Here is a 27345-nt window from a genome sequence, read left to right as displayed (position 1 = left end):
AACAAAGAACAATGCAATAAAACAGAGAAGACATTTGCTTTCAACAGTGCCTTTTCCAGTGATATAACAGGAGTTGTTCTAAAAGTGTAATGGACAATGACTGAAATCTCTCCTGTTGTTAGTTAAGGATCCACAGAGAAAAACAGCCAACCAAACCAAACCAAGCCAAAACAAAACAAACTAACACACTATTAATTTTATTAGGGAGATAAATATATCCAAACTAACAGGGCAATGGTCCTTATGAGCAGAATTTAACCACTGAAACTAAAACCGGCCTCATTTTACATTAATCAGACCAGAGCATTTAGGAAATCATTCCTGGTAACTGTTCTTTCCTATATATGTTATGCCAGAGTACAGTCCATGAGAAAGAAATAACACTTGCATTAATTGCTGGGGATTCTGCAGTCAGGTAGTGCATTATGCAATAGTTACAGTGCTAAGTGCTAAAGCATACCATTTCTTCTCACTTCTATAAATCATCTAGAGATTTTTATTTCTCCTTATGCTCCTAAAATACCTTTTCAGCTTTCAGTTAAACTATTTGTGTTCTGCACCTCTTTCTTTTGTGATACTTTCTTCTATGTTTTCTTTTTATGTATTTCACTTGTGTAGGTTCATGCTGTTTGCCACTCCTTTCTGTTCAGATATTTGGTTTGACAAAAAAAGATTTGCTGATTTCATTTAAAGGTCTTGACTGTCTTAAAGTCCTTTGGAGGATACTCTGACCAAGGTGTCAGAGTATCGCAACACTGAGTAATACAGATATTTGTATTATAATTGAAATACATGATTTTTTTTTTGTTAATTTTAAAAATGTAAGGTACTGATGTTGTGATGACTATTTTCATAGCCCATTTTCATGATCTAGAGGGTTTTTTTTCTCTCTTTAAAGCTAGAAGCTAATGTTTCTGAAGTGTGTTTGACCATGCTCTCAATCCTGATGGTTAAAAACTATGCAAATATCCTTTCTATTTATTTTATTTTATTTTATTTTATTTTATCTTATTTTATTTTATTTTATTTTATTTTATTTTATTTTATTTTATTTTATTTTATTTTATTTTATTTTATATTTTATTTTTAAACTACAGCTAAAATTGAATTTCATTGGTATTCTTCAACCAAACTTGTTCTGAGTCATAGGTAAGTCTGCCTTGTTTTCAAAATCCCTTTTTGAAAAACACCCTACCAGAAGACTCACAAATAGATGTGACCATTCTTAAGAACAGAAGTGTATTAGAATTATTCTTGTGAAGGCACAAATTCTGTCTTTTGAAAGCATTCCGGAGTTTGAGTCTGACTGGTATTTAAATAATGCAAAACATAAACTAAAAATCAAGATGCAGTGAAGAAACATCAGCATCATTTTGTGTTTGATATTTAAAAAGAAACCAGCTAGGTCATTCCAACACGCAGCTTGTCTGGGACACAGCATTATTCACTGCAGGAGTCCAGAGATAGACTCCTCTTTGGTTTAGCTCACTCTTGTATTACTTAATTCTACCATATGGATAGAAATCATAGAAAACAAAGTTAAGAGGGGACATAAGACCTCCTCTTCCTGAGTGAGGCCATGTTTGTGTAATTCCTGCATAGAACCTTGACACTTTTTACCTCCCTCCTCCAATATAAGAAAGACAACAGCATCATCTCAGGAATCTGTTTCAGTAACTAGCTATTTATACAATGGAAAAGTATTCTTAGTGTCTAACTTAAATAGTCCTTGCTGCACTTTAATTCAGGGCTTGAGTGCTTTAGTAGCTCATTCCTCTTCTATTTACAGCTACCTTTTACTCTTTTGAAAATTGCTACCTTACTGAAAAAGCTGCAGCAGATAAGTAGAGGTATTGTAAGGGATTCTCCGCAAGTGTTCTCTACACACAGACATGATGACTAAGGAAGGCACAAAAAGGACAAGCAGAATACAAGGGGTGGTCCTGTGGTACACGTAACCAGTTTATATCTTTGAACCTTTTATTGATGGCAGTGGTATGTGCTAGTAGATGACACCTGCTCTCAGCTGGTGGTGGGTTTAGCTTAAGGGTTTGGACAAGTATTGCTAGGAGCTGGAAGATTTTACCTAGTATTCTGCTTGAAGGAATCGCTTGCTAAAACCAAGGTTCTTCTCTGTTCTTGAGTTATTGGTAGGGATTTGGGCAACACATTAAATAACTGCTAGAGTAAAAATTTAGGATTAGGGTTTGGCTTAGAATAGCAGGAAAGATGAACTGCATTTGCTGCTTGGTTTTTATAAGTTTGCACTCATACTAGTACTGCTGGTTATGCTAGGCAACAGGGAAACATTGTGCAACTTGTTTGGGCAAGAGAAAGAGTAAGATTTCTCTGTTAGGGATACAGTAGTGTTTGGAAAACAGGGAGGGCTGAACAATAGTGTAGATGATGGCTTTTTTGACTTGTCTTAAATGATCAATAATACTTGATCAATAATAATGTACTTGCATTTGCAGTATATTATTCTGGCAATGGAAGATCAGATGAAATCCTGTTATTGTGGGACTTTAACATGTATACAAGATTAGCATTCCAATGGTGGTGTGGCTGTTACTGAAATTACACTTAAGCAAAGGTGTAGAATTTGGTTAGGATTCTGAGATGTAGAAGTTCTGGGTTGTGGTCAATTCATTGCATTGGCCAGTACTATAAAGACTGATGTCTTCACTTCTGCTAGTAAATTTGTGCCTGAGCTCTTACCCTGAGTTGCATGGTGTTCCTGCATGCATAACAGGGGAGATACTAATAACCCTGCACTAGTAAATAGCTGTATTTGTAGGAATAGAGTCCTTTTGTGAATTCTTTCCCTCCCTATTCAGAACAGATCAAATTCCCTACCCAAAGGATAATAAAAGTTTAAAATGTACCGGTAAAAACACACTGTGATTCCTTATGTGGACCACAATTATCAAACCACTGGAGAAAGAAGACTTTTCCCAAAGAATTGCTCTGACTGTGATTCTTAATTGAAAAAAAAAAAAATAAAAATGTTTATTCGTACATGCCAAGAGTTAACTTTCTTAATAGCAGCCCATATGGTGCTGTATTTTGGATTTGTGGTTAAAACGGTGTTGATAACACTACAGTGTTTGGGCAACTGCTGACCAGTGCTTGCAGAACATCAAGACCTGCTCTTTTTACCACCTGAAACTCTCTGCTCCCTCCCCACACCCATCCAATAAGTAGGCTGGAGGTGGGCAAGAAGCTGGGAGGGGACACAGCTAGGACATCTGACCTGACTTGGCCAAAAAGATAATCTATAGCTCACATCACCATGAACAGCTATAAAACTGGAATAGAGGAAGCAAGGAGGGCATTGCATTCCAAGATAGACATTGCTCATGTCTAGGCATCAGTCTGCATGTGGGAGGTGGTGAGTGATTGACTGCATCACTTGTGTGTGTGTGTGTTTTTTTTTTTTTTTGTTGATGTTGTTTTTTGTTTGTTTGTTTGTTTGTTTGTTTGTTTTTAATTATATCCTTCACCTATAGAAGTGTCTCTTCATCAACCCACAAGTTTTCTCAATTTTGGTCTTCCTTTTCTCTCCCCAGTCCTGATGGGGAAAGGGGGAGTGAGAGCACAGCTGTGTGAGTGCTAGACTAACCCACCACACAATCATTAAGGGGAGTCTGATCAACTTAAGAGTAAATAATGACTCTTAATATTAAGCAACTGAAAATATTATCATTTCAGATTTACTTGGTAGACCTACAATGTGGCTTGCCTGTATTTCTTAAACCTCTTAATAAATGCACAGGTAACCTTTCTCTGGCATTAGCATCTTTTGCAAAATGTATATCCCAGCATGATCATTTCTATCAAAAAATATTTGGCAGTTGGATACTTCTTGCAGTCCAGGAAGCTAACCTATGAAGACAATAAAATGCAATTGGTTTTCATAGTAAAGTTTTGTTAGAGTATGGATTCCTATAAACTGTATATCATTTTTTCATATACATTTAATTTTATATGCATATTTTAGGCTGCATAAAAAGTTATATTAGATGAACTTTCAGTGGTCTGAAAACAAAACAAAAAGAAAGGAAGAAAGAAAGAAAAGTGTAGGTATTATATATGCATACAGCTCAGGGTCTCAGCTGGAAGTACTTTGAATTAGACTAATTAAAAAATGTTTCAATTACATTAGTAATGACAGTGAAACTGAAAAGGAGAAAGTGGGCAGCAACCTTAAGGATCAGAAATACTATTAATGCTTCATTCTTTTTCATTTCAGTATTGAGAGCTTTATCACTAAGCCTCCCTCTTTTCTCTTACCTCACCCCACTTAGGCTACATGATAAACAAAGAACAGGAATATTAGTGGCATCTACTTTATTTTTCCAGTGAAACCATTCTTTCTGTGACATCATTAATACAATATCTATATGCTTGTTTTCGTGTCTCCATATAAGGGAAAATCATAATAATGTGAGAATGATTTTTTAATAAACTCTATAAAATGAGTTATTAGTACATTAATGATTCCATCTTAACATTTAAGATTATTGCTCATTAAAGAATGAATGTTTCTGGATAGGTTTTACAATTGCTCAAGAATAGATAGATGGACTATATTATAAACTCACAATGAATCTTACAAAATTGTTCAGCAGTTGTGTTCATACGATTGAAACTCTGAGCTCACTTTTTGAGTGGTAGTGAATACTCCATAAAATCTGCAAAATTGTCAATCTTGTAATTATGAACCTTTCAGCATAGAAGCAAAACAAGGGGTAGCATTTAAAAATCTTTATTGCTGAAATGTGCAGGAAGAGTTCCAGTTCTAAAATCTTTTATTTTACCTTAAGCCTCCAGGAAAGGAAGTTTGCAAACTGTCCAAGACAGAATAACATCATCATGGATACAATAAGACATAATCAGGAAGTAAGAGGACATTACTGTTCCTGAAAGTACTATTATAGGCTAATGAAGAGCCTGTTGTATGATTTCAAGCTTGGAAGAAATAGTGTAAAATTGGCTTGCCCTGGTATTGAAATGACTATAATTATGAAAATATTATAGGTGTATTTTTCCCTCATCATTTGTCAAGCTGGTAACACATACCATTCCCTGAATTGTGTTTGAGTGGAAGATGTTCATATGCTATGACTCTGCTATCAGTGTCACAACTAAGCACCAGCTGCAGTTTTAAACATGTAGTCAGCATTGAGACATGTTTATGTGTCTCAGTCTTTTCACTTGCAAAGTTAGACTACTTAGATGAGCCTTTGTACTAATTATAAATTGATGTCCTGATGGCTATAAAAGACTTTCCTAATGCATAACAAGGTATCAACATGAATCACTGAGATACCAGTTATGGTAAGGTCAAGTCCATTCAAAACACAAATTAGCAGCAGATTAAATGTCGTCTTCTGTGTTAATGAACTGACATGTGACAACCACATACAATATCTTAGTTTCACCCTGAGTCACTGTTCCAGACACCTACCACACCTGATGTCAGTAAAATGGAGGCTAGGAACAATTCAGCTGAAAATGAAGCTGAAGTGAGTTTTCTCTCTTTGAGGGTTGTAACTGCCATGACCCTCATCTTCTCAGCAGCTCAGTACACAGAAGTGTGGGTGGGTAACATGTATACAGAATGTATCAACACCCATTTGGCTACAGGTACAAAAATAGTTTTGGGAACACTGAAGGTAGCACCAAATGTCTGGCTTTCAATCTTCATGCATAACACCATCATCTCTGTTTAGAAAAGCTGCAGTGCTGTGAAAATCTCCTATGAATCTTTTTTCTCCGATGAAGAAAGACTGAAAGAGCTGGGGATGTTCAGCCTGAAGAAGAGAAGGCTCCAGGGAGAACACATTGAAGCCTTCCAGTACTTAAATGGGTCTTATAAAAATGATGGAGGAGGACTCCTTACTCAGGTAGATAACAATAGGACAAAGGGGAAAGGTCATAAACTAAAAGATAGATATAAATTACATATAGGAAGAAGTTCTTCACTGTAGAAGGGTAGTGAGGCACTGGAAGAGGTTGCCCAGAGAAACTGTGGATGCCCCATCCCTGGAGGTGTTCAAGGCCAGGCTGTATGGGGCCTTGGCCAACTTGATCTAGGGGGTGGCATCCCTATCTATGGCAGGGTTAGATGGTCTTTAAGGACCCTTCCAACCCAAGCCATTCTATGATTCTATGAAATACAACTACGTAGTATTTTTTTTCTATGTATCGAGAATCCCAGAAGTTGGCTTAGAGGCCAACTTGAGGAAATAATTTGAACCATTTAAGGAGAACATGCCAGCCCAGACAGAAAATGATCATCACAGACTTTACAAAATAAACCTTGAAATATTCAGTTGCTATGGTTTATGAATCTACATAAAAAATAAACTCATCAAATTATAACATATGCACTGTAGTCACCTACTGTGGAAAAGGAAAATGAAAGACAAGTTCATTACAACCTTCAAGTCAGCACTGATACAAAGGATTGTATAAGTAAAACAAAGCTCCTAAAAAAAAAATAATAAAAAAAAATATTAAAAAATCAAACAATATTATCAAACAATAAATTGGAAAAAAAAAAACAACAACAACAACAACAAACAAACAAACAAAAAAAGCCACAAACATTTGTTTGCTGTATTTCTCTTAATAGACATATTCTTTAATTTTCACATTTCTGTTATTACTTGGACATGTACTAAAGAATTAGGAAGAAACATAATATCCATAGTACTGCTGACTGTGCACTCCTCTAATTCACCCCTGCATGTAAAAAAGAGCAAAGCAACTCAAAAGCAAGTATTACCAAGACAATGAAACAGTACTCAAATGATAGCTATTCAAATGCTTGTGATGAGACCTATATGCATGATAATTTGATGACTATCCCTTCTAAAGAGCAAGTGAATTCTGTGTTTACAGAAGTGGAAGGCATTCTTTGAAAGTCTGACCCTGAATTTAAATACAGAGAAAGTAAGTAACCTGTGGGATTCTGTAGGCCTATTAGTCCTAAAACACCTGCTCTCTAATCTTATATTTCTAACCTTCTCCTGTGGAGAAATCACGATCCAGGCCAAGCTGTACTATTATGCATGCTGCATTCACAAGAAAGTCTGAAATAAGTTTAAAATGTGGATCACAGATTACAGAAGAGAGTGGAGAAGTGTAGCCAAAGTTGTGACATTTTCCTGGTTTCAGCTAGGATAGAGTTAATTTTCCTCCTACTAGCTGGTAGGGTGCTGCATTTGGGATTTAGAATGATAATAATGTTGATGCCACACTGATATTTAAATTGCTGCAGAACAGTGCTTACACTAAACCAAGGACTTTTTGGCTTCTCATGCTATCCTGCCAGTGGGCAGGCTGGGGGTGCAGCAGGAGCTGCAAGGGGAGAGACCCAGGACAGCTGACCCCAACTGGCCAAAGGGGTATTCCATACCATGTGGCATCATGCTGGAAAATTAATATGGGGTGGCTGGCCAGGGTGGGGGGACTGGCTGCTCAGGGATAGCTGGCTGGGCAAAAGCAGTGGGTAGTGAACAATTGTATTGCACATCACTTGTTTTGTACACATTATTATTAGCAGTGCTGTTATTATTATTATAATTATTATTTTCCTTTCTTTTCTGTCCTAATAATCTGTCTTTATCTTAATCCACAGTCTTTCATTTTTTTCCTGATTCTCTTCCCCATCACACAGAGGGCAGGGAGAAGGTGAGTGAATGGCTATGTGGTGCTTAGCTACTGGCCAGCTTAAACCACAACAGACATGCTGATCATCACACAGGTTCAAAGTGATTGAATATAAAGTTTTCTGATATAAATGAGTGATTTTGAGCATTTTGCTGCGACTACATTTCTTGGAGTAGTTGTTTCAGAAATCCGTATCACCCATTTCCAGCCAACGTAGGTAATTTGGCCTTTTTTTCTGAGGCAGGTTCTTGGGTTCATGAATTACACGGAGAAGTTAACGTCTGCAATTATTCTTACAGAATTCTAGCAAAAAAAAAAAAAGAAAAAAAATGCTGGGAAAGGTTTGTTTTGACATATGGAAAGTGCTTCATTATGTATCCATCATTAATCTTCTTGCAGTGTGTGAAATTTCTTGCTAAACTCAACGCAAGTATACATTCCAAACACATCTGTTACACTGACTAGACTTCTGTAGTAAAGGTCAAGTGCCCAAGATTTGTTGTTTGCTTTTAAATTTTAACAAATGTTTGTGTTTGGTTTTGTTTTTTAATTTTCTTCTTTTTCTTTTCTCCAGTTCCACAGACTTTTGTCACTTTTCTCATATAGGCAAATGGAAAAAATCAGGAAGTTCCCATATTTTTATTTCTCTATCTATCTATTTATTTATTTTAGAAATATGTCAAACCACTCAGGAAACCTGTGAGGCAAATAACACTCTAAAATTTAAATCTTGGCTTCATGAGTGTCAACTAGTGAAACTGATACAAAACCAAAAGAATGGGTATTGAAATATTTATTTGGAATAGCAGGTCTCTTGCTTTTATTTTATTATTATTATTATTATTATTATTGTTATTGTTATTATTATTATTTATAGATTTTTTTTCTGGATCACAGCATTGTAGATAAGTAATTCGTAGTTATAGTGTTCCTCTCAAAAATGCAATTGTTTTGCAAATGCTTATAACTATGCTGGATACATTATGATAGTGTCAAACAAATCTCAGCAATAGTTCTCACAATTGAGATACATCTCTCACTCAAGTTTTTAGGGAAATATTCCTTTAGTCTTTCCTGAATCTTCATTGCTTAAAACCTTTGTCATTTTGAACCTTGCTCTTTAACCTGTCAGTTTGCTTTAAAGGGTTTATTCTTTGAGCTCTGCATTGGGTGAAAGTTTGCTTCTATCTAAGGAAATGTAAGACCAATTTTTTTAATAAATTTCACTTAACTTAATTGGAAACTGCTGTCATTTGGTTAACTTCAAATAATAATATAAAATTTACACAAGCAATCCAAAGGAATTAAGCACAAAATCAGTACATTAAAATGCTAGCTTATAGGCGTGTTCATAGCTGTCCTATTATTGTGGAAGTTAATGTAAATGTCCTGAATACAAAGACAGCCAACTTTCTATCTTTTGTATAATTTAGTATTAAAATAAATTCTGTTGGCCAAAATCAATTACCAAATAAACAATAAGCCATTTTAGATAAAAACAGAGGGAAAGTCTGAATTGCACAGCTCACATTTAGCAGGTCAACATTTAGTTTTCAGTCCCTAGTCAGCTTGTTCAAAATGTAGAGTATCATCATCTCCTCTCCTTTTCTCCTTTCATATCATCTCCATCATTCAGCACGGTGATACATATATTTACCTCTCCCTAAAAAGAACTTTTTTTTTTTTCTTTTTTTAATCCCATGCTTCTCACATGACTGTCTTTCCATAATTCAGTTCATAGAGCTGCTTCACCAATCCTTAGAGTCCCCTCAATTTGGTCAAACAAAGTATTTATCAGAAAAATTAAATAGAAAATGGGAAAGGGCTTTCAAAATATTCTAGGACAGATGCCGTTTCGTGCTGCTTCAATAGAAGTGGTTATTCTCATTGACTAATTGTGATTCTGGTGAAACCAAAAATTAATTTCTGGTTCAAGATGCCATTTTTATATTTTATATATATATTTTTTCTTTTTTTTTGCTATTTCTATTCATGATATTACATATCATTTTTTATTAAATAGTTGACAGAATTCCTTGATAGCTATTTCTTTTGCTACTTCTCTGAAATCATTCATCACAACATCAGAATAATATTAAACCCCATCCTCCATAGTTCATCTTGTTCTTGATACCAAAAAAAAAAAAAAAATGGCAAAACTACAGGTGTTGATAGAAGGTTCTTGATTTCAATTTTTTTACTTATATATAGAAGGCCAAATTCCACTGAAGTTCATTAGTGAACCATTAATGGGAATGCTTAAGCAGATTAACAGAATGAAAAATTTTTCCTCATTGAATGTAAAGACTAATAACCTCTTGGATAGGAGAGATGTAATTATTTACCACCCTAATATGTACATTTGCAAAGAAAATCACATAAAATTGTTATTTTTGTGCTATGCTGAAGTCTTGGACTGCTCACAAATCCTGGCTTAGCAGAATGCCCTTTGCTATAGGCCCATAGTACCTGGCTGCAGATTGCAAGCTGGCAGCCTCCAAAATTCTGCTAGTCTCAATTAAAAACATTTGATGATACTGCACACTTCTGTATTAATTAAGTAGAGCCAGGCAGATATCTCAGGATAACTGTATTACATAAACCTAAAAAAAAAATGGACAAGTTTGCATGGCACTGTATACCAAAACCCAGATGTTTTTGGCAATTGACTAACAACAATGCTAGCCACACTCAAGAGCACAATATTAGCTGTAGACTGTAATTTAATGCAGAAGCTCAGTAATTTTCCAGAAACCTTCCACAAACCAGAAGATGAATTAGACATTTATTTACTTCTTTACAGGAGAGTTGTATTTATTTCAATAATACTTTTTTTTTTTTTTTTTCCCTGTAAGAAATAATGAAATCTGACCAAAGATGTAGACTTCTTTATGTGTGGAAAACACTGAGAAAGCAAAGAGAAAAATGAGAAGTCCAAAATAATTAATAAGAGCATAATGTAGTTAGACAATGAGGAATCTGGAGTAACAGAACCAGATTACTGCTATCCATATGTCTGATTCTCTTGCAGGTCTAGGTGATGCAGTGACATTTAATACGGAAGAAATATAACAAATTGTTCTACCTAAATATCTGGTTCCCTTCTCTGTAGCTTATTTGTCTCCATCAAGATGGATTTACAAATGGAAGCTGTGATGACAAAGGACAGTAGATTTTGATTTTAGAACATTTTATATTTGCTTTGTATAAGAAGCACCCAATTTGCTGGTAATTCAGTGAAGCTGTTCTTAAGATTTCTGTACCAAGATCAGGAAAGGATGTGGGCAATTATTCTTGATTTTCTCAAGATTTTCTTTATGACTTTCCTTAGTAAAGGCTGGGGAAATCCACTGGACTAGATTTTCTTTCTGCTTCAGGAGTGAACACGAAAGGATGACTCAACTTTTGCCTTAAAACCATTCCCAGCTCTCTTGAGAAAACGCCAAAATGATCAGACTCTTTTGAATTGCTTGTCATATTGACTTAATTATTGCTTCCTGGGCCATGTTGTGGGCTGAATAATGGAGCTACACAGCTTTGATTTTCACCAGCTCAGCTGGTTCAATGTTTTCAGTGATTTTAGCACTATGATGAACAAGTTCCCTAGTAAATTGAAGTGTTGTTCTAGCTCTCCTAGGAATGTTCTTCTGCCCAGAATTATTACAGTATGTTGTGCAAAAGCTTTTTCCTTTCTTTTGCCATCTGGGAATTCCCAAATGCTGACTAAATTGTCAGCTGCTTATATACAGCAGGTGTAAAATCTTTCTATACCAATCTAACAGGAAAAAGAAGTTTAAGTAGAACCAAGAATTCCATGGTTTTCTATTTGTTTGTTTTTGTAAATATTGACTGGAAGGTTCAGCTCAGGCTCTGCTTTGGAAAAACAGAACAAATTTTGTGGGTTATATCCAGGCCACATATATGCTTCAGATATTTTGTATTGGTGTTTTTCTGTCCCTTTCGTGAGATGATTTGACCACTTTCCAACAAAACAGACAGTTTGGGCTGTACTTGCTAATATGATTTGCTCAGAAAGAGGTGTTTTTTCTTTGTCTCAGTACAACTGGTTAAACTATGTTTATATGTGATAAAGAGGGGAAGCAGAAAGGAGCTTTAATACCTTAAGTTACAAGTATGCATCCCCCTTCAAGGCCTGAAGAAATAGTTTTAAATTAGAGGAGCTTTAGGGCTGCCCTAGGTTATGTTGCTGTGAGCAGCAAACTAAACTACAGCCACTGCAGCATAGCTTGCTTTCAGTGATCATGTACTTCTTCTGCAACAAGTGAATTTAGGCTGAATATAGACTCTGACTCAGTGTATTGTATGTTATAGGGCAGCTATGGGTAACTGCAGCACTTCAAGCCTTTTTCTGTTGAGTCTCTAATGTATAACTTTCATACTGAGTTACTGCAGTGTCTGTAGATTAGATTAGCTCACTCTGATGCATCTGATTCTATAGTCAAATACTTTGCCTTCATTTCATTGGTTTTAAAAATTAGAAACTCTATTGCTCTTAATTTCTGGACAATAATCAGTTTCAAAACAGACCCACCATGCTATAAAAATCTACTGAAGAATTGACTTCTGGGATGTGTTAATAAAGATGCAGAATTTAGCAGATGAAGACTCTGGCAGCGACCATGCTGACCTGTCCCTGACCAGCTTGTTCATCTGATCATTACTTATGTTTTTTTATATATTTAGTAAATTCATTGTTTTCACTTTTGGCGTTATAATTCTCTCTTTGTCTCCTCCTCCCTCCTTTATTTTAAAGTTGAAACATCTGTTTTCATGTTTCCTGTCTTTTCAAATTGTCATCCGTGGCTTGAGTGTAATGGCAAACAGGTTACTGCCAAGAGGAAAACCCCCAAACCCTGGAATTTACACAGCTGTGCACTGCATTTATGAACAAATGACTTTGACGTTTGTAGTTTAGGCTAACTAAAGCTTTATAAATGGTATGTGAATCTTTTATAACTACAGCCTTACATTTCCACTTTGGAAATGAAATATTCATTGCAATGGATTACTTTCCTCCATATTAAATTCTCTAGAGTAGCCCTTCATGTTTTCAAGTTGTACTTAAATTATACTACTTTGAAATTAGTAATACTTTTATTTCCCGGTGGTAACTGTTTCTAGATATTCAATAACCTTAAGGGGAAATGATTATAGGAAAATTACATAAGCGCATACCCCTGAGAGCTTAAAATGATTGGGATGATTAAAATGGGAAGAAAAGCTATATAAAAAAACATGAAAAGAATAGCTAGTACTGATAAGGGTTTTCCACATAAATTACTTTAATTTAATCTTATCCAGAGATTTTTTAACACCTGTGATAATTAAGAGACTAAGCCTTTCATCATGAGTTTTGTGTTCATTTTTCTTCTGGTAAATTGTATGCAAGTGATGATAAGGCAAATAAAAGCTGACTACTACTATATTTGTCTCCATTGTTCCTCCCCCACTCCCCCCCCCTTGCACGTATCACAATTTTCTAACTTAATTGAACAATGAGTTTTGATTCTCCTGCCACTTACATGTGTACATGTTAGCAGTAACTGAATAACAGTTAAAATTGTTGAAACTAGAAATTTTCACCTTTAAATTTTTTTTTTTTTTAAAAAAGCACTTCCATTTGTAGTGTTTACCTTATATTTCTGGTAATGTTCTGATAACTGAATCCAGTTTCCATTAAATTTACTGGAACAGTGACTTGTAAGGGATAATTACAAAGCATGTACTAAAAGGGAAGTTTATTCTTCTTAACTATTCTTCTTAACTACAAATATTCATTGCTGAACATGGTTAATAAACTCATCCAGGAATGGGGCAGAATCATACCATGTGATCTATGTGCTGAGTCATCTCAGATTTGATTATTCTATGGATCTGAAGGGACCTTTGGTATACGAGCTTCTTGAATTTTATGTTGGCCTATTTTTCCAGCATGTCTAGGTCCCTTTGGATGACAACCTTTCCTTCCAACATGTCAGCTGCTCTACCCAACTTGGTATCATCTTCAAACTTGATCAGCAAGCAGCACTCTGTTACTTCCTTCACTTTATTGTTAGGGGTGCTGTTAAACAGGGCCATAGAATCACATAGAATCACAGAACCGAAGAACCATCTACAACTTCTCTGGGCAATCCTATGAATTTAAATTAGAAAAAATCTGTCAAAATATTGAAATGCAGGACCTCATTTGGTGCAAATTGATACATGCAAGCTGAAACATAAATTTAAAATATTTGTCAGACAATTGTCAGACAAATATTAGACATTAACAAGCCATTGGTTGCATTTTTCTCTCTTTATTAGTCTGTTTTGATTAGACTCATACAGGTTTAACATATATGCACACTGAGCTCAAGCCCTCAGCAAATTAGACAATGGGTTATAATGGGTTATTAATCTCTGCTGTAACTGAATTGAGATACACATCACAGAGCAGTGTGACACTAATGGATTTATATTAACTGTAAATTTGATGCATGTGTTTTCCCTCACCTCATTTTACTATGATAGATATAATTTCTTGTAAGTGTTTTTATGGGTGCTACATATGAAAGACTTACTGTGCACAAAATACGTTTATGTACAAACACATGTATGTAATAATGTCACTTCAAATGTGAAAGGAACCCCCCTCTGGAGTCAAGGTATATTATAAAGCTCACTTCAGCTGTAGTTCAGTTTTATCTCAGATGAAGCTACTATGTATACAAGACTGAACAAAAATATATCTGATGGTTTTGGGTTGTGACCTTTGGAGAGATAATACTATCAATGCTTTCTGAAGTGCACTCTACTATAATTCAAGATTGATGGATTTAGATAGTATTTTATTAGATGGTATCTTATTCAGAGACTTGTTCCCCTGTTCAGGCTTTTGCATTCATCAATAAATCATTCTACTAGGAATTTTTCTTCTGGAGACTATAACTTCTTTCTTTTCTTCCCCCTTCTTAAAAAATCTTCCATTGTTTTATTTTCATTCCCCAAAGTGCAAAATCCTGTGTGTTTTAGCTTTGTTGACAGGTTTACTGAGTACAGGGATGTCTTTGCTGATCAAAGTAATACTGCAAGTTTTTGCACTATAACAATTATTTTGCAGTTATGGAAAGAATAGCACAACTTATGCTGTAGGTCCTGTATCAAATGTATAGGTTACCTATTGATAGTTTTGTGGTATCAAATAAAATAAAAATGAAGTCGAAGCTGACTTCTGTAGGCTGAATTTATTTATTTACTTATTGGTTTTCTCACCACTTGTGATTTTTTTTTTCTTCTTAGTTATATTCCTGATTCTCTTTCAGAGACTATGGTGCCAACAAATGTTCCTTCCCACTTTTTAACCATGGGTAAGACTTCCCAAGAAAAGGACTCTGAAAACAGGCTGATGTGTTGCACAACCTGGTCAGTATGGCTTTGTTCACACCATGTAGAAAATCATCCTAGCCAGGGTAGTGTTCAAAAAAGAGGATTTGAGGAAAGTACAGTCACATTTTTTTCTCTCTTCCTCAGCAACAAAACATGTTGACTTTAAAGATCATTCAAAACCTATCCTTTTGCAAGTCTATTGTGGTGTGTGGAATTGCCCAGCTGGATTGATGTTGCAAGATATTTGGAAAGCAAGTTCAAACATTTACTTGAGAATTGGATTGCAGAAGGAATTTCTATTTTTTTTTTTCTTCTGTATTTCAGTAGTACTTGAACCAGTAATATATGACCATTATTTGGCCTCCAATTTATTTTGAACTCATTGAGGATTTGTGGTAACCCTCACAGTAATTTTTTATTGTGTTTTGCAAAAGCCTTACCTCTGCTTTACATAGTCATTATCAGGATAACAATAATTGCTCTGACAGTCCATAGAGTGAGAAGGAGCTAGTGAGGAAGTTCTAAAAAGTAGCTTTATTTCCCCGTCATTCAAGAGAGCTAACTGCTTCAGAATAAGCAAAGACTTACTGAATATATTTTATTAGCTTTCTGTGAACCATCACAGAGAACTGATTATTTCTCAGGCCAGTCTACAATAACCAATCCCCCTGGCTTGTCTCCAGTATTATCTAGAAAAATTTCTTCCTCAGGCAAGATGTCCCAGTGTGATTTACAGCCCAATCTGGCTATCCAGACAGATATTCGGTCTCCTGAGTAATATGGAAAAAAACTTCTCTCCTTTATTCAGCTAAACTTCTTTTTGCAGAGGGAACTTTTTTAGGAGCACAATTAGACTCTGTCCAAAACTTTTTATGGTTTCCTCAACTGGAGATGCCAAAACACTCAGCATTGATCAAGCAGTCTTCCCACTAAGGCCAATGGGATCAAAGTGAGCCTCTGAAAGAGGAGTTCCTGAAAACACACATATCCTGTTAGACATCTAAGTGCTCTGGGCTATAAAAGCAGCTATTGTAGGCAGCTATAAATGTTTAGTATTTGCATTCTAATAGCATCCAAAATGTGTCCTGCTGTGTCCACACCTTCATGAAATCAGGGTTAAAGGAATTCATTTTGGCATTGTTTTAGTACTATCAGAATTTCCCATTGATTCCTTGATTCAAAACATTTACTTTTGCTACTACAGTAGAAAATTTACTTATGTATAAATAGGCTGTCTTGGGTTGACATTTTGTATTATGAATTTTAATTGTCTAATTTTTTGTTGTTGGTGGTGTTGTTTAATTATTTTATATTTCACAATGCAGTTAAAGCTCTATTGTTTGTGGATTGTAATGAATGAAGAACTGGAAATAAAATTCCTTCATTACTAGGATGAATAGAAACCATCTACCCCCACAATCATGTGGGACTAATATTGTGAATGTTTTTCTTCTTGCATTAAAGTAAACAGAGGAAAGGTCTACAAAAGTTTGTGGCCAGGCAAACAAAGAAGTGATTTACTATGTTAATTCATTCTGATTTCATTAATTTTTAATGTGCATTTTGTAGAACAATGGTCTATGCAAAATTCCAAACTAAAAACCTACTTTATGAGAAGGATGTTAATAAATGTACTTATTTAAGTAAGCCTGTTTTTAAATTAAAAATTGACCATGAGGAAATACTGTCTACTTCTCATTCTGTCACCTGGTAGAAAAATGAATTGTGCCATTGGTATTGAACTAGAAGAAATAGTATGGTATATCTAGAAATAATAATCAAGTAATGGGAGGTAAGCGTTTGGAAATTTCACCAAAATAAACCGTGAAAAGATAGTTAAGATGATTTGAAGGCCAAGCAAATATCCAGAGAAGAATAGAGTATAAGCTTGAATGTAAAGGAGAACATGAAGGTGCTTTCACCTGAGCACAACACTATGCTATCACTTTACAATTTGACCACATCAAGACTGAGCATGTTGCACCCTATCAGAAGCAGCAGCAAATATCGCAGCTTCTCTTCCTGTGCACACTTCAGATGCTTTGATCTGAACTGTGTTTTGATCTGTATTAAGACACTGAGGAGAAAATTGCTGAGTACTCATTCTTGGTGTGCTTAACTTGTTTTCTGCTTTATGAAGTGTATATAGCTTGTAATTTACTTGGGTTTTATTTAAGGGTTTCCAAAAATAACATTGTGAAATACCAGTGCAGGATATTTCATTATATATATACGTATATTATTAAAGGCAAAACACCTTTTCATTATCATTATTAGGTGCCTGAAGCTCATGTATATTGAGACATTAAATTATAGAATGGAATAACTAGTTACTGACAAAAATAAACAAATGAACAAATAAATAAATAAATACAATTTTACTCTCTTTCTTCATATACTTTTCTCCTTTTAACAAAGCTAACCAGAATCTATTCTTACTGTCTCTGAACCTCTCCTTTTCTCATGCACTCTGCAGCTTTACTATTATTTCCAGGAGAGATTTTTATAGTGGGATGCATCTTTCCTCTTTCTCTAGATTTGTCACTCAACAGATCATCTGTATGGGTTCTTGTTCATGTGGAGCATTATCTGAAATATATATAGGGCTTTATATATAATATAAATAAATATAATATATAGAGAGCTTTTAAGTTAATTCTTTGTACTTCAGAAATAGGTATGCACAGCAACCTCTCCAGTTCGACAGTTGCTCATTAAAGACTCATATTCTAGAGCTCACTCCAAAGAAAAATCAAACCAAACCAAGCCAAGCCAAACCAAACTGAAACAAAACCAAACAATACAAAACAAAAACATTACACTGAAAATTGAAAACTGGAGTCTTCTCAAACAAATTGCACTGCACATGGAATTTACAAAGTCCAATAGTAAGTTCTGGTATTTTAACTCAACACTCCTCTGGTTTGTCTTTATTTTTAGTGAGGTCAGCAACTCATATCTGTAATCAGCAAAATGTTATATCCTCTATTGAATAGTAAAATGTTATCATCATTACCTTCAGATATCACAAAGAAGCAGTCTTCAGAATAAACAAGGTGCATTTAAAGTGTGAAATAACTAAGTGAAGATTAGTAGAGGTACACTAAAGAGAAGAGAAAAAGTATTTCTCATCATTTGAAATGAGTTGAAGAGTTAGATAAATATAAAAGGCTATTCTGGATGATCATAACGGATGAGCTGTGCCACTTTTGTCTGTGTTGAACTTTGTCTGAGTTAAAATGGAAGGAAGCTACCTGCATATAAACACAAGCAGTGTCCAAATAAAAAATAAAAATTAAAAATTAAAAAAAAAAAAAAAAAGAGAGTAAGATCTTACAGCTGCTGGTTGGAGGGATTTAACTATTGTTTTTTGTATAAAGAAAAGGCTGGATGGATTCAAATATGAATTTTTGACCCTGACATTGATAGCTTTCTGAAAGTACATGTATAGTAATGCAGTTTTCTTCAAAGAATTAATTTCTGTGGACTTTGAAGAAACTAACCCCAACAGCTAATTTGATATTGAAATTGTATGTAACCTGTAAAATTGTAAAAAAAAAAAAATATATATGCAAACAAAAAAGAAACATATGAACATTGCTAGTGGGGACTTGTACTTCTGTCAGTAAATCTTATCTAAATTGGTGCAGTTTTGAGTGATTCACAGACTCTACCAATGGGGTCAGCTATGTCCTGCTGGCTGGAACCAGCTGTGTCCTGCACAGGGCAGGCCCTGGCCCCTTCACGCAGAGAGCAGTCAGGAAGCTCTCCCTGCCACCACTACCAAAAACCTTTCAATTTATCCCCTAACACACATTAGCAACTTTATTACAGAGCATGAATTCAGTAGCTATGAAATCACACTTTTGGAAACCAATTTAATTGCTTGTAAAAAAAATGCATGACAATAGTTGCTTGCTTGACTTACATTTTCCTCATCAATAAAGCATAACTTAGGGGGCACGCCTTGCCAGAATATGAGTACTGCCTGGTTTGTTATCTAACAAGATATTATGCAGAGTACAAATCTTCAGCATTGGCCCTATAGTCTCGACTAAAGTAGAAGAATTGGGTCTTAATGAAGCTGAAGACACAAGAAGCTCTGTGGAGCTAAAGGGCTGGCTCAGCTGGCACCTGCAGTGGGTGGCTTTTGTTCCCCTCTAGTATTAAGATGTCTAGCAATATTAAATCTGGTACTGATCCAAAGGTTGTAAAGTTCTATGCCTAAGCTATTGCTGAAACCTGAAGAATGTTACTGACAGGAGAAACTGGTGCAACCAGTCTCATTAGAATGTTCATATACATATTTCTGAAAATTATCTGCATTTTTTGCAACAGTTATGCTGTCAAAACTGCACTGATACTGACTCATGAGCAGGCACTCATTAGTGCACTCCAGACACAAAGCATCTCCCATTGGCAAAACAAGTTACAGTGCAAAAGAGGTGGAGAGACAAAGTCTCTACAAGAATAATTAACAGCTGAAATGCTTAACAGGGTTAGATCTTTTAGACCACAATGATTCACTCCAAGCCTTGAGGATCCTCTGAGTCAAGGTAGCTAAGTCAAAGCAGACTGAGTAATGAGCACCACCACACAGGGAATTGGCTCAGTCACCTCTTACTCCTGAGCTCAAAAGCATGAAGTGGTGTAATGGTAAGCAGACTTTTGATATGGGTTCAGGCTAGTGTGTGCCACAGAGAGACACCTTTGCTGCTCTGTCCCACAGGTTAATGCAGAAAAGACTAAGACATAATTCTCTGGACAATTATCTTCAGAGTATCTAAATATAAAGAAGTTAATTAATTTCATAGAAATGATGAAAAGGGAACAGATTGTTTCTCCCTCTTTTTTTCTTTTCTTTTTTTTTTTTTTTGTATTTTTTTTTATCTTTATTTTATTTTTTATTTTTTAACTTGAGTTTCATTCACAAGTCCCAAACACTCCATTCTCTGGAGGAGCTGAGGTATCATCATAGCAGCCAGTGCATGGAGCAGCAAAGTGATGCTGAAATGAGGTTTCCATGAGCTGAGGGAGAAGGGACCGACCTGTCTGCATGGCTGTGATGAAGAGCAGAGCAGATCTCTGCACGGTCTTCCCTTTTCCCAAAGATGCTTTATATTCTAACAGATAAAAAGAGACTGGAGCTAGCAAGAGACCTCCCTTTATCAAGCATTCCTGTGGTAGCACCAGAAAAACAATGTTGATGTGAAATTAAAGGATCAGTGCCTCTGAAAGATTCTTCCTTACAAACATTTATTAAAAATAAGGAGTAAAGAGATGAATTCCATCAAAATTAAGTAGCTGATATTGGATCTCTGTTTCAGAGTTTCATTGTTCTTCTGTGAAGCTTTAGATCAAGAAATTATCTACATTAAAGAACAAAAGCAAAAACAAAAATTCTGACTCTATTTTGCAGAATCAATATATAATGCTAATCAATAGATAAAGATGTCCTGGTGATAAATGGGGAGAGGACGAGGAAGTGCTGATCTCTTCTGTCAGTGGACAGCGACAGGACCCAAGGGAACAGAACGGAATGGAGCTGTGACAAGGGATATTCAGGCTGGATGCTAGGAAAAGGTTCTTTACCCAGAGGGTGACCTGGCACTGGGACAGGGAAGTGGTCATATCACCAAGCCTTCCGGAATTCAAGAAGTTTTTGGACAATGTTCTCAGACATAGGGTCTGATTTTTGGGTGGTCCTATGTGGAGGCAGAGGGTGGACAGGATATTCTGGTCTGGTTTTTATGCAAGTCAAATTCTGCACAGACTTAATCAAAGCTTTTCATTGAAACCAATTATCAAAATAATGGAGAAAAAAATGGACAAAAATTAATCAGGAAGACCACAGGAGAAAAATTAAAGATATTGGTCTAAACCATTTGTTATAGTGAGGGAAAATCTGTCTTAATATTCAACTCTAGAAGGAACCTAGTTCCTGCTTTGGAACAGTGCTTTGGTGTCACAAGAATGTTGAAGGGCTCCTCTTACACAGGGTATGGCTGGTGAGGAGCTTTCATGACGTGGATGTTTCCATGCTTCAGCTACAAAAGAGTGCCCTCTTGTTGTACCTGGCAGTCTGGGATCTAGAGTAGCGAATTACTAGCACAACTGAAGGTATAAAAACATCTTAAATCAACCTTTGCAGTTTCTTTACCAGCTACTCAGTACTGAATTATACATAAGGAAAAAATATTTCACAATTTTACTGGAATAAATACTGAATTTATTCTGTGTGTTTACCCCCCATTTCAATGACTATTTCTAGTCATTCTATTAGTAAATGAATCTACAGATATAAACATAAGAATTGTTATAAAATCTGTATTTTAAGGAAATGTTTCAATAAGTTAAATTGAATAGAAGTGTATCACAAGGAACAAGATTTTAGGAGGCATTCTGAACCCATCTTGGATGGAAAATACAGCACTGGAGTTACATGACTAGAATTGTAAGTACTGAATACTTACCATGAAGAGTTTGCAGCTGATTTACACGTGAAGAATTAGTTTCAGGAGCCACCCAGGCGATAAACTGAAGCAGCGAACAAATCAAAAAACAGTCTGGGCACACTGTGAACAATTTATGAAGAGAATATAGCATCCATTTTGTAAGTTGCTTGCTCTAAGGTATTTGCTATAATATGATGTTGAATCATTTAATATGCACATGGCAAAAGTAATGGCAGCTTTCAGGGACTGGAGAAACAGACATCAAAAAGACACTTGTGAAGACAGATTTTAACCTATACCTTTACTTTGCCACAGAAAAGAACAGATAGAAAATAAAAATAAGAATAACAATATCATGCAGTAGAAAACAGAATTTGGTACAGAGTTTCCCTTCCTGGTAGCTTGTTTTGCCTATGACATGTATTCTTGGGATGAGATAACTTTATCCCAATTTAGTGATGCTTTATAGTCACTTAATGCTTTTTCTGAGCATGAGCTTGATGGGTGCAAAGTAGTAAAGAATGAGATTCAAGACCTCTTCTCTGCTGTCAGGCATCAGACTTTACAAGAGGCACCAGACTCGGGAATGCCAGATGCCTGTCTAAATAATTGACAACTACAAGGTGGTGAGGGCAAAAGTCATTCCCATCTAGACTATATTTAAAAATGCTACCTTGAGCAGACTTCATATTCTGGGAAACTTGTCTGAGATTCACTTTAAAAACCCTACTATTTATTTCCAAGTTCAGGCATCAGCTCCAGTACATTTCTAAGTGTGAAATTTACTGAGCCAGTTACTGCAAAAAAGCTATCTATAACAAGAGTTACATTGTACTGATGAAAACAAAATATTCTTTTTAATATTAAAGCAAAGTTAACTTAGAGACCATCCTCTGTCAGCTGGAAGTTTTAATTAGTTTCTTTTATTATCCAAGGTTGCACTTTGAGACATATCAAGACCTAGATGGTAGGCCTAATGTTAAATTCCAGTCAATGCATAGTCAGAAGGAAGAAGACTACTATCCAAAGGGTCTTATGGTTGTATGTCAGAACTCTAAGTGGGCACCAAGCTCAAGAGTGAAATTCCTCGCTGCATGAGTATGCCTTGTTTCTGCCAAAGTCAGTGCAAGTTGCATACCAACATTGCAAGGCAGAGAGTTTAACAAAGAAACAAAGATGTATCTCTGCAGTGAAATCTTTGTAGGACTGTGTTCTTTATGAGTATTTTTTGTTTTTATTATAAGCCTGCAAAGCTGCAGGATATTGAGAAAATGATGTGAAACTAGATATTGGATGAAGTCCTGGTTCCACTAAAGTCATCAGGAAAATTTCTATTGACTTCCCCAGGGTCAGCTTTCTTCTACAGAATGGTCCCTCATGTATCCTTTCTTGGTGACATCCAAATAAATTGTGCTTTGATAACAAATCAAAATATGTTGTGTTTTCGTTTGTTTGTTTGTTTTTCTTTAAGCTACCAGCTCTTTCAACTCAGTGTGGTGGCTGAAATACAAGCTGTGCTCTTCTCTGCATCTTCTATTATTACCTGTCATAAAGAATCCACAATTAGGGTTTAGCTGGCAATTTCATTGCTAATACACAAGGCAGATGAAAATCCAGATTGTTCTTCCTAAACTGTTTTAGCTGTATGTTGCCAATATAATACCTCTATTGTGTTGGAATAGTAAGCAAATAGGTAACTCCAATCCCACTGGCAGATTAGAAGACCAATGAAATCAGTGGGATGGGCTCCAACCTAGTAGAAAATGAATATACTCTATAATGTTGCTATCATTAATTTCTACAACCTTATAGAAGGTTTTACTGCAGCAGCTATTCTAGTGTACATGATCTCTGTGGGTTTTTTCAAGTGACTTCAGTTATAGTAGAACCAAACCTGTAATACTTGAGGCTAGCACCTGCAGACACATACAAGAAGTTGGTATTTTAAAATATTTGTTTCAAGCAAGTGGTACTTTGAAGAATCCAAAGTAGAAGAGAAATATTTATAGATATTAACATTTCTACAGTATCACAGTTATCTGTTGAGAGACTTCTCTTTCGTCAGCTGAAGAGTGACAAATAGTTAATGAGAGATGTAGAGTAGGGAACAACTAGGGAACAACTAGGGAACAACATTCTGAGTATAAAGAGAAACTATTTTTCTTTTGTAGATTGACTAGCACAGAAGGAAATGACCTGCACCTCACTTCTCAGGAGTTTAATCTAGGCAATTTCTTTATACATGGAAAACATTAGTCTTCAAGTAGTTTTCAATTAGTTTTCAATTAGAGGGTAGACACTATATGACCTACACCTTCACCCCTGTAGGTGGTGAAGAGTGGTATAACTCATGGAGGGTGTCAGAAATTTGAATGTTCTTCTTGTGAGAAATACTTCCAACTTGATTTTTATCCTGTTGGAACAAAGTCAAATTCAAATGTTTCCATTTGCTACATATTATCAACATCAAGTTAATAAGTATTGTTATACATAGAATAATTTAACATCAATCAAAAAAAAAAAAAAAAAAAAAAAAAAAGAGGGAATAATGCAAATATCACACTTTTAAAATTAAAAATGTTTTTGAAATCAAGTCATTTGCATGTGTTCTCTTAAAATTGTTTGACCCAATCTATTTATAGATATTGTTTGTTTGATATTGCTTTTTTTATATAATAATAATTGCAAATTATAATTCAAATAATTCTGAATTTCTCAAATAATTGCAAATTGTGATTCATGCTTATATGGCAACACAAAGGATTGAAGCCACAGACATCTATTAAAATACCCTGTGTCAGAGATTATTATGCTTTTACTTCATCCTGAGGCATTTTCCTGAGATTTTTTGAATCTGTTTAATTTGAAGAAATGTTGTTCTGAAGTTAAAATACACTGAATAGTGTTGTAGTTGGTTGTTTTGGAAACTGAAGAACAAGCAATAATGTAAACATTTTTTGTCAAGTTACTAATTGCTTTGTTTATTTACATTAAGAAAACTGTATGCCTACAGACGTTATAAATTCTAAAGATTATACAGCATTTGCTTTACCCAACAGCAAAGATTAAAAAAAAATAAAATTAAAATTAAAAAATAATACAATTTAAAAATGTAGTTAATATGAGTATATTTTCACTTACTTTTGTAACTGAAAAGCAAAAGTAAAAAAGCTGAAACCAAAAAGTATTCAATTATTTCCATACAAGAACAGGCTCTTTTAGTAAATTGGAGCCCTTTATTCTGCTTGAAATGAGAGCGGAGGTCGGGGACATAGCCTGTTCTCAAGAGCCAGGATGGTCACCATGATCCATCTCACAAGGAAACCTTGCTTGGATTCAATAAACAGTTGGGAACCTTCATTTTAATGATGGTATTCTCTTGATGACAGGCTCTGGGCCGAAGCATCATCATATCTGTTTCATAAACACAGAATATTATGTTGTGAACTGGCACTACAGATAATCCTAATGATTCAGACCTGTAGGTATATTTACTGCCTTCTATGTGAACAAACTGCAGTAGAGTAGGCACAGCAATGACAGTTAACAAGAACTAGCCTCTGAGAAGGGCATGCTCTAAATTGGCAGGGGGGGGAGGGGGGGAAGGAGGGAGAATAAAAAGTGGGGCAGGGGAAGGAGGAAAACACAAGGATTATTTCTACTTTATAAACAGGAAATTGAATACAGAAATAATCATCTTGTGAGTGGGCTCACTTGGTTTCAATGTATATATACACACTTGAAGGGAGGGTGCAACGAAGATGAAGCCAGGCTCTTTGGAGCCAGGCTCTTTTCAGTGGTGCCATGTCAGTACAAGAAGCAATGGGCACAAACTGGAGTAAAAGAGGTTCCATCTAAACATCAGAAAGTACTTCTTTGCTGTGCAGGTAATGGAGCACTGAAACAGGTTGTCTAGAGGAGTCTGGAGATGTTATAAACTTAGTCCTGGGTAACCTGCTCTATGTGTCCATGCTTAAGCAGGGACATTGGACGAGGTGACCTCTAGAGGTTGGAAACCTGAACCATTCTGTGATTCTCTCTCATAAGCAAACCTGGAAACTTAACCTGCCACTTCTTGACCTCAATCCAATGGCACAGGAAGCCTCTTGCTCTGTGCCTCTGAACTTAAATTATTTGTGGAATAGTTTATTCGCTCATTTTAATGTTGTTTTCAGGGAAAAAATATCTTCTTCTTAATAGACTGAGTAACCTAATGAGATGCAAAAGTTCCATTTCATTTATATACTTAGATGTTTCTATGTTGCTCTGGAAATACAGGGTTTATACATGAGCTGTAGGTGTAGAATCAAAAGTTTTTCCACAAAAAATGGTCCTTTTCCTTTCTCTTATATCTGCTGATGTCAGTCTAATTTGAGATGTATATTCGTCATAAATAGTAATATACGGGAGTACAAAGTACATCTAGATGGGGCTTCATTTAGCTTTAAGTGTGATTATGAATTTGGCTTTGTAAATTCGTGATGTATTTCACTAGACTTACAGATTTTACTCCAGTGAATGTTTGTTTTTTTTCCAAGTTCTGTTGCCTTGTTTTCTTCTTTATCAATTTTACATAGAAAGAACCATATACAAATAGCTTATCTGACTTTATATTCTATGAAGATTTTAGAAAAGGCTTTGTTTCAATTCTAAGCAATTAAGAATATCTTTTGTTTGACATATATGTGGCTAAATGGGGCAATAACCTTCTTCCCTGTAAGTGGAAATATTCTTCTAAATTAGTAACTAGAATGATGAACATTAAATAGTTTAAAGCAATGCTAAAACAGATATAATATAAGAGACAGTCTCCTGTAAACAACAATGTGTTTTTTCTATATTCTTCAAATTCTGTATATAGTTTTGTAATCTATATCTACAGTGAAGATAAAAGTACTGAGAAACAGCTGAGGAATAAAAATGTGTATGTGATGTGGTAGGCAAAGTTAAAAGTCATAATTATTCTGTAGATAAAATAAGGATTTGGAAAGCTTTTATTCATATATATTCCCACAGATTAGCTTCTTGGGTGATATTCATTGGTTCAGCTCCACCAGATTTAAAGTAGATTAATATACTTAGTAACTAATTTTAAGTCTAAGTTGGTACATGACAGCAATATATTTGTTTGATCTACATTGAATTAGATTAGAACACACTATCTAGGAACTAATTAAAATACCCTCATTTCAGTGATGTGTTTTCTGTCCTTTACAATTTCCAAATAGCATAGAAGAATAAACAGAAATCTGTGTGTTTATCTCAAGAGTGTCATTGAAGGGAGATGAGGTACTATGACCAGTGTTAAATATTTTTAAGTGGCCTCTCTTTTATTCACTTTTTTTTTTTAAGTATCTTTTTTTAAAGTATCTATTTCTAAAATAGAATTTTTATAGTATTACATGAAAAATAGTATTTTTCATGTAAGCATCTGTGAAACCATTTGTATTGTATTTTAATTTAATTTAACATAAATTTAAAGTACCTTATTTAAAAAAAAAAAAAAAAAACAAAAAAAAAAACATGTACATTTAGCATTTTATTTTTAATAGGAAAATACTGATTTGTGGGTATTTACTTTAGATTAGCAATTCAATTTTCATACAATATACATCAGCAGTTATTTCTAATACACTTGTGTCTATTACAAAAAGCTCATATTGAATGTCCTGAAAGGGAAACAATCTGAAATGAGTGGCATGTCATAAAAAGAGTTTCCACATTTTTTTTTTTAATGGTAGAGTTGAAATAGTCAAAAAATTAAAAGCGCCGTCAATTACTTCTGGGGGTATTGTTTAAACTGAGAAAGTTTGGAATAACAGTG

The 27345-nt window shown here is 35.1% G+C and overlaps 1 protein-coding gene across 4 annotated transcripts in view; it reads left to right on the top strand.

Moving 5' to 3' along the window:
* The window catches only part of MACC1 (MET transcriptional regulator MACC1), a 151030-nt gene extending 135947 nt beyond the window's left edge, over positions 1-15083 (top strand). The window contains exons 7-8 of one of the 4 annotated variants that reach the window (XR_014316950.1): positions 1098-1149; positions 15003-15083. The gene's annotated coding sequence lies outside the window, so the exon portion shown is untranslated. Of the gene's footprint in view, positions 1-1097; positions 1150-4826; positions 4847-5735; positions 5799-15002 lie in introns of those variants that run through there. The other 3 variants (XR_014316952.1, XR_014316953.1, XR_014316951.1) reach the window with 3 other exon arrangements.
* Positions 15084-27345: the final 12262 nt, after the last annotated feature.

The sequence above is a fragment of the Aythya marila genome (assembly GCF_965140915.1).
Source record: "Aythya marila genome assembly, chromosome: 2".
Taxonomy (NCBI): Eukaryota; Metazoa; Chordata; class Aves; order Anseriformes; family Anatidae; genus Aythya; species Aythya marila.
The sequence above is the reverse complement of the archived record's forward strand: the minus strand, read 5'-3'. Positions and strand labels throughout refer to the sequence as shown.